The sequence below is a fragment of the Oncorhynchus nerka genome, linkage group LG25 (assembly GCF_034236695.1).
Source record: "Oncorhynchus nerka isolate Pitt River linkage group LG25, Oner_Uvic_2.0, whole genome shotgun sequence".
NCBI classification, from domain to species: Eukaryota; Metazoa; Chordata; class Actinopteri; order Salmoniformes; family Salmonidae; genus Oncorhynchus; species Oncorhynchus nerka.
This window is the reverse complement of record NC_088420.1, coordinates 12,806,592-12,815,736: the sequence shown is the minus strand read 5'-3', so window position 1 is coordinate 12,815,736 and position 9,145 is coordinate 12,806,592.

The window sequence follows — 9,145 nt, the reverse complement described above, 5'->3', positions numbered from 1 at the left end:
TGATCTCAATTTTGAGTCTCATAGCAAAGGGTCTGAATACTTATGGAAGTAAGCTATTTCTGTTTTTTTAATTTGAATACATTTGCAAAAAAATCTAAAAACCTGTTTTCGCTTTGTCTTCATAGGGTATTGTGTGTAGATTGATGAGAAATCATTTTTATTTAATCGATTGTTGGAGAAATCTGTAACATAACAAAATGTGTAAAAAGGGAAGTGGTCTGAATACTTTCCGAATGTCCTAATATCTCACGCATTGAAAATACTTCAATTTATCACCACGAGGGGAACCTCTATTATTGTCCTGTCTTGCCACAGCACTGTGAACATTCGGCACATTGAATAATAGTACCGGTCTAGTTGTGTTAGGGATTAAGGGGATTGGATGCATGTTTTAAAGAAACGCTCCTCAAGATTAGAGTGGAGCTGAATGGAGAGAGAGAGAACGTTCTCCGCTGAGTTTATGGAACTGTAAAAAAAGAGGAGCACATTAGTTCAGTTTTATGTACAACGTTATCAACAAAATGAGTTTGCTGTTACTCCCCTCCCAATTGCAGAAGGCAGTCTTTTGACAGCATGTACTAAAGTCCATTTAATCCACACTTGCATTCGTCCCCTCATTTGGTAATGGGCATAATGTTGTGACAACGAAAAGGCAGCAGACAGTCTTACATTATGTTTTAGCAGGGACATTTGAAATGGTGACCTGATTTGGAACTATGAAAATAATTTAGTCCAACAGATTGTGAACCCAAAAGTGTAAATTTGATTCTAGAGGGGGGACAATAAATAAATCAATACTTTGGTTAGGGAGTAGGGGAAGATGTATGTCATCTTGTCTTCAGGAGATTTTATTATTTATTTTGTTTATTTAGTCTGGTCAGTAGAACGATTCTCATTATGAACAATGGGCAAAAATATTGGGTAATTACTGTGCTTGTCAGCAAGAACACTGCTGTTATTCCCCACACTTATTTTATTATTCCACTTAGTAATCACATATTTGAAGCCTGATACATGCCTACTTGTGTCTTTGGAAATTAATTATCAGACTATATGTTTTTGCAGCCATTCATGGACAGTTTTTAACAAGCAAAACAACTAAGCATTGGATATTATTATTATTATTATTTTTTTTACATTTTACTATTGTGCACATGCTAGACAGAAATGGTAGGGGGACTCACAACTCATAAATACATCATATTTTGTCTATGTAAAGTAAGATGATGGCCAGGATCTTAAACCACCTGAATATTGATATTCATTCGATTTTTGTTGAAGGTTGGGTGATTTTGAGAAATGAATTGTTATAACAAGACCATTTTCAAACACCCATCACCTGGGAAACATACCTCAGGGGTGGCCAACCCTCCTGGAGAGCAAGCAGGATTTTCTTCCAGCCCTATTTTAAAGAGATAGTTCACCCAGTCCATGGACAAGGAGACTGAACTCTATGACTTGGTTAGTCACTGCCAAATAGCTTGAAAACAGTAACCGTCTAGGGGTTGTGCCAGGGGCAATGAAATTCAAATCTCACTCCAAGATTTCTTCAAATGTTGGCGGTCCTGGGTTACCTGTCACGTGTTCTCCCTCTCCGGCCTCTAGGTCACCAGGCTGATCTTTACCTGTCACCAGCGTTACGCACATCAGCACCTCATGACACTCACCTGGACTCCATCACCTCCTTGATTACCTGCCCTTTATATTTCACTCCCTTTGGTTTCTTCCCCAGTCGTCATTGTTCCTGTAGCATGTTGGTACACTGTTTGTGGTTATTGTTGTGTTCGTTTATTTATTGAATGTATTCACTCCCTGAACTTGCTTCCTGACTCTCAGCGGACATCGTTACAGAATGACGCCTCAACAAAGGGAAGCATCAGGGAGTGTTGTTTTGTTTTTGTGTTGGAGGTGATGTCGGGTCCGGGTGTTGGAGCTGGAGCTACCTGGGAGGCCTCAGTGGGTTCTATAGGCTCCCATGTCTCAGCTGGGTGAACAGGTTCCCGTGCCTCGACTGAGGCAACCAGGGAGGTCTCAGCCGGCTCATCAGGCTCTCACTCTTCAGCCGGTTCATCAGGTTTCTGCGTCTCAGCGGAGGCGACCACTCCGCTCCTGATCCCCGGGATCGTCCCTTTGGTTGGCGTCCTGCGGCTGGAGCCGAACCTGCCGGGGAGGGGGTACTTAACGTATGCTCTCTCTCCGGCACTCTGGGTCGCCATGCTCCTGCGTCTCAGCCAGATTGACAGGTTTCCCACGCCTCAACAGAGGTGACCGGTTTGCTCCTGATCCCCGGGATCATCATCTTGGTCGGCATCCTGCGACTGGAGCTGTGCATCAGGGAGGAGTGCTGTCATGTGTGCTCCCTCTCCGGGCTCCAGGTCACCAGGCTGCTTGTTATGGGGAACACCTGTCACCAGCGTTACGCGCATCTGCGCATAATGACACTCACCTGGACTCCATCACCTCCTTGATTACCTGCCCTTTATATTTCACTCCCTTTGGTTTCTTCCCCAGTCGTCATTGTTTCTGTATCAATGTTGGTGCGCTGTTCGTGGTTATTGTTGTGTTCGTTTATTTATTGAATGTATTCAGTCCCTGAACTTTGCTTCCCGACTCTCAGCGTACATCGTTACATTACCTATCTATTTAAATCTAAGGGTCCCACGGGAAACCTTAACCAACACTTTGGATCCTACTCTGTTACAGCCATCTCCTGTCATCTTACATTAGTTGTCATGCCAAACAAAACTGCATTCCAAATGCCCACTGTATTCCAACCATAAAAATGCACTGATCATTCATTTTCTATAATCTAACAGTTTAACCAAGTGTTTTGATCAGTAACTACAGGTAAAATCCCAATATCTGGAGAAAAAATGTTTTTACCATATCGTGGAGCTTTAACACATGCACACACGTGTATTGTTTGTGACGGGAGCTTGTGAGCAATCTTCTCTTTTGGATTCAGTGTGGTTCTCATTCTAGGGGGTGGAATTAAACCTGACTATAACTTAATCCCTGTGTAATTCCCTCTGTCCCATTTTATGGAGCCGGGAGGGGTGAGGTGACTACCCCAGCAGTGAATGCGGAACTGCACACAAAGAGAGACCAAACTGGCCCATACAAATGCCCAGTAGTGGCCTAACGCACCAGAAAATCAGTCTTCAACACCCTAGCTGGATTTTGGATGATGTTCATATCAAATTGTGATCAAGGTAATTGTTTACAGGGTCTTTGTTTGTCATTTGAATTACAGCAAAAGGATCTTATCCTCTGTTATCCCCCTTAAAACTCTCCTAAATCCTCCAGTTATGTCACGCTAAGCCCGGTTGAAACAGTCGCCAATCGAACTAGCGCTAATCAGCTTAGCCCACTGTAAATAGGCAAATCATATTTGATGATTCATTGACCCCCTTGGTTGTGCTGCCAAGAGGCCTTGTACACACAGAAGAAAAACTTCCCATCAGCTCAAATGTAAAAAAATGATTTGGAAATAAGTAGTGAAATAGTTTGCTTCTCATACATGTTCCTGAATATGACAAATTGTTTTGGCGGAAACGGGGAGTTGCAAATCCACCAGACTATTTTTGCAAACACGCACTCCATTGTAATTGAAGTCCTGTAGCCAGGGAAGTTCCTTTTCCAGCCCTAATTTGTTCTCTTAACAGTATTGATTTTCATTCGGTCAATAAAACGCTGCGAAATCATATTTTTTAAAATTTGATTTGCTCTTAGAGGGGAGAACGAACGGGAGTGATTATTCAATATCAAGCATTAGACGTGCCGAGATGTTTCGCTGCTATTATAACGTTCATAATATTAGCTGCTGATGCAAGTAATGGGCTGTCACTCCTGTGGTAAGGCCGGGAGAGAGTGTTATGCCACTGAAGCATGTTTGAACTAAAGTGGCAAACGGAGGAAGTAAAATCCATTATGTTTCTGTACGACCAGTGAAATTGGCTCAGCTCTTTTGTGTTTTATGACCACAGGATGTTTATTCCTCCTCATTTTCTGTGATGTCATTCTCCTCTCCTAGACTTTCTGCTTGAAGGCCTTCTATCTTCTTCTTCTTCCCTTTTTATTTCTCTCTCTCTCGCCATCGATTGAAATTTACTCCACCAGCGCGACCATTTTATCAACTTGGTTGGATGCTTGACACTAGGGGAACAGAAATTGCCCGTCAAAAATAACCTTCAATTTGCAGATGCAGATTCTTGGACCTCCTCAGGCCTAAGACCACATTTTACATCCCTCCCTTCTTCACACACACACACACACACACACACACACACACACACACACACACACACACACACACACACACACACACACACACACACACACACACACACACACACACACACACACACACACACACACACACACACACACATACCATGCATCCCCCTCCCCAGTGGTGCCAGTTAGTGAAAGGGTCACATTCGTTAAGCATAATCTGTGTGGTAATTACACCCAGAGGACGCATCCATTCTGGCTGGCTGGAGGCCATCTACCCTTCTCTCGTGTCGCTCTCCTACTCCTCTGTTTGTTGAGCTGCTCAGCCAGAACAGAGCAGCCTTTTAAAGAACTGTTGACGTCTGGTTGTCTTTTTGCACCAGGGATCAGCTTATCTTGGCACTTTCTCCCCAGAGTTGGTAGAAAATTAGATGATTACAAAGTTTTGGCAAAGGTACACCTTGTTCCGACCAGGCAACACATGTACTGAAGATGTGACTCCACTCAGGGCCTGCAGTCAAGACATGATGAAAACCCTATCCACCGGATGTGTACCAAACTCACTAAAAGTGGCAATAATAAAGCCTCTCTTGAAAAAGCCAAACCTTGACCCAGAAAATATAAAAATTATTGGCCTATATCAAATCTACCATTCCTCCCCCCAAAAATGTGAAAAGCTGTTGCATGGCAACTCACTGCCTTCCCGAAGACTAACAATGTATACGAAACTCTTCAGTCTGGTTTTAGACCCCATCATAGCACTGAGACGGCACTCGTGAAGGTGGTAAATTACCTTTTAATGGCTTCAGACCAAGGCTTCGCATCTGTCCTCGTGCTCCTAGACCTTAGTGCTGCTTTTGATACCATCGATCACCACATTCTTTTGGAGAGATTGGAGACCCAAATTGGTCTACAAGGACAAGTTTAGACCTGGTTTAGATCTTATCTGTTGGAAAGATATCAGTTTGTCTCTATGGATGGTTTGTCCTCTGACAAATCAACTGTACATTTCGGTGTTCCTCATGGTTCCATTTTAGGACCTCTATTGTTTTCACTATATATGCGGATGATACACAGCTGTACATATCGATGAAACATGGTGAAGCCCCAAAATTGCCCTCCCTGGAAGCCTGTTTTTTAGACATAAGGAAGTGGATGGCAGCACATGTTTTACTTTTAAACTCAGACAAAACAGAGATGCTAGTTCTAGGTCCCAAGAAACAAAGAGATCTTCTGTTGGATCTGACAATGATTCTTGATAGTCGTACAGTCGTCTCAAATAAAACTGTAAAGGACCGTGGCGTTACTCTGGACCCTGATATTTCTTTTGACGAACATATCAAGACTGTTTCAAGGACAGCTTTTTTCCATCTACGTAACATTGCAAAAATCAGAAACTTTCTGTCCAAAAATGATGCAGAAAAATGTATCCATGCTTTTGTCACTTCAAGATTAGACTACTGCAATGCTCTACTTTCCGGCTACTCGGGTAAAGCACTAAATAAACTCCAGTTAGTGCTTAACACGGCTGCTAGAATCTTGACTAGAACCAAAATATTTTATCATATTACTCCAGTGCTAGCCTCTACACTGACTTCCTGTTAAGGCAAGGGCTGATTTCAAGGTTTTACTACAAAGCATTACATGAGCTTGCTCCTACCTATCTTTCCGATTTGGTCCCGCCGTACATACCTACACATACGCTATGGTCACAAGACGCAGGCCTCCTTATTGTCCCTATAATTTCTAAGCAAACAGCTGGAGGCAGGGCTTTCTCCTATAGAGCTCAATTTTTAAGGAATGGTCTGCCTATCCATGTGAGAGACGCGGACTCGGTCTCAACCTTTAAGGCTTTATTGAAGACTCAGTAATTGAGTGTAGTCTGGCCCAGGGGCGTGAAGGTGAACGAAAAGGCACTGGAGCGACGAAACACCCTTGCTGTCTCTGCCTGGCCGGTTCCCCTCTCTCCACTGGGATTCTCTGCCTCTAACCCTATTATGGGGGCTGAGTCACTGGCTTACTGGTGCTCATCCATGCTGTCCCTAGGAGGGGTGCGTCACTTGAGTGGATTGAGTCTCTGAAGTGATCTTCCTGTCCGGGTTGGCGTGGGCTATAATCGGCCAAGTCTCAGGGTTGTAGGTTGGTGGTTGAAGATATCCCTCTAGTGGTGTGGGGGCTGTGCCTTGGCAAAGTGGGTGGGGTTATATCCTGCCTATTTGGCCCTGTCTGGGGGTATAGTCTAACAGGGCCACAGTGTCTCCTGACCCCTCCTGTCTCAGCCTCCAGTAATTATGCTGCAATTTTTAATGTGTCGGGGAGCTAGGGTCAGTCTGTTATATCTGGAGTATTGCTCCTGGCTTATCCGGTGTCCTGTGTGAATTTAAGTATACTCACTCTAATTCTCTCTCTCTCTTCTCTCTTCTCTCTGAGGACCTGAGCCCTAGGACCATGCCACGGGACTACCTGGCCTGATGACTCCTTGCTGTCCCCAGTCCACCTGGTCATGCTGCTGCTCCAGTTTCAACTGTTCTGCCTGCCGCTATGGAACCTTGACCTGTTCACCGGACATGCTACCTTGTCCCGGACCTGCTGTTTTCAACTCTCTCTACCTCACCTGCTGTCTCTAACTCTGAATGATCGGCTATGAAAAGCCAACTGACATTTACTCCTGAGGGGCTGACCTGTTGCACCTTCTACAACAACTGTGATTATTATTATTTGACTCTGCTGGTCATCTATGAACGTTTGAACATCTTGGACATGTTCTGTTATAATCTCCACCCGGCACAGCCATTAGAGGACTGGCCACCCCTCAGAGCCTGGTTCCTTTCTAGGTTTCTTCCTAGGGACCTGCCTTTCTTGGGCGTTTTTCCTTGCCACTGTGCTTCTACATCTGCATTGCTTACTGTTTGGGGGTTTTAGGCTGGGTTTCTGTACAGCACTTTGTGACATCGGCTGATGTAAAAAGGGCTTTATAAATACATTTGATTGATTGATTGTGGTCATCATGTTCCTCCCTCTGAAAGTATGCATGCTGTCATTACATGAAGTTTTTCACACACTCATTTCTTTCATTCCTTTGAGTTGATTGAGCAGTACAGTGAGGCTTTATACCTGCATGGCTCTAGGGGCCCGTCTTTCCTTAACCAGCTATTCAACAGCAGCCCTTCTGCCCGGTTGAACCCTCCACTCGCTCTTTTATCCTTCAGAAGTACTGCAAGAAAAACATTGGGGCATTATTGACCTCCTGGATGACATGTCATCGACTGAATCATTCTCCATTAGTCAGAGTACCTTTAAGCATGTCTCAGAATAAGCACCCACTCTGAGGTGTGAGCTGTCATTTGTAGACACACAGTACGTCGGTCACTAACTTGGGGAATGGTGGGACTGGGGCATTGTTGACCTTCGGATCAGTGGGACGGGGGCGGTGTTGACCTCGGTGCTCAACACTACATTGTGATTGAACCAGGAAGGATTGCTCATCCACTCTTTATTTATAGACACTGGCCCCTCCCTCCCTTCCTCCCTGACCCCTCCCTCTCTGACCCCTTCCTCTCCTACCTATCTCTCTGATTTGGTCCTGCCGTACATACCTACACGTACGCTACGGTCACAAGACGCAGGCCTCCTAATTGTCCCTAGAATTTCTAAGCAAACAGCTGGAGGCAGGGCTTTCTCCTATAGAGCTCCATTTTTATGGAAAGGTCTGCCTACCCATGTCAGAGACGCAAACTCTGTCTCAACCTTTAAGTCTTTACTGAAGACTCATCTCTTCAGTGGGTCATATGATTGAGTCTAGTCTGGCCCAGGAGTGGGAAGGTGAACGGAAAGGCTCTGGAGCAACGAACCGCCCTTGCTGTCTCTGCCTGGCCGGTTCCCCTCTTTCCACTGGGATTCTCTGCCTCTAACCCTATTACAGGGGCTGAGTCACTGGCTTACTGGGGCTCTCTCATGCCGTCCCTGGAGGGGGTGCGTCACCTGAGTGGGTTGATTCACTGTTGTGGCCATCCTGTCTGGGTTGGCGCCCCCCCCTTGGGTTGTGCCGTGGCGGAGATCTTTGTGGGCTATACTCAACCTTGTCTCAGGATGGTAAGTTGGTGGTTGAAGATATCCCTCCAGTGGTGTGGGGGCTGTGCTTTGGCAAAGTGGGTGGGGTTATATCCTTCCTGTTTGGCCCTGTCCGGGGGTGTCCTCGGATGGGGCCACAGTGTCTCCTGACCCCTCCTGTCTCAGCCTCCAGTATTTATGCTGCAGTAGTTTATGTGTCGGGGGCTGGGGTCAGTTTGTTATATCTGGAGTACTTCTCCTGTCCTATTCGGTGTCCTGTGTGAATCTAAGTGTGCGTTCTCTAATTCTCTCCTTCTCTCTTTCTTTCTCTCTCTCGGAGGACCTGAGCCCTAGGACCATGCCCCAGGACCACCTGACATTATGACTCCTTGCTGTCCCCAGTCCACCTGGCCATGCTGCTGTTCCAGTTTCAACTGACCTGAGCCCTAGGACCATGCCCCAGGACTACCTGACATGATGACTCCTTGCTGTCCCCAGTCCACCTGGCCATGCTGCTGTTCCAGTTTCAACTTCCACCTGACTGTGCTGCTGCTCCAGTTTCAACTGTTCTGCCTTATTATTATTCGACCATGCTGGTCATTTATGAACATTTGAACATCTTGGCCATGTTCTGTTATAATCTCCACCCGGCACAGCCAGAAGAGGACTGGCCACCCCACATAGCCTGGTTCCTCTCTAGGTTTCTTCCTAGGTTTTGGCCTTTCTAGGGAGTTTTTCCTAGCCACCGTGCTTCTACACCTGCATTGCTTGCTGTTTGGGGTTTTAGGCTGGGTTTCTGTACAGCACTTTGAGATATCAGCTGATGTACGAAGGGCTATATAAATAAATTTGATTTGATTTG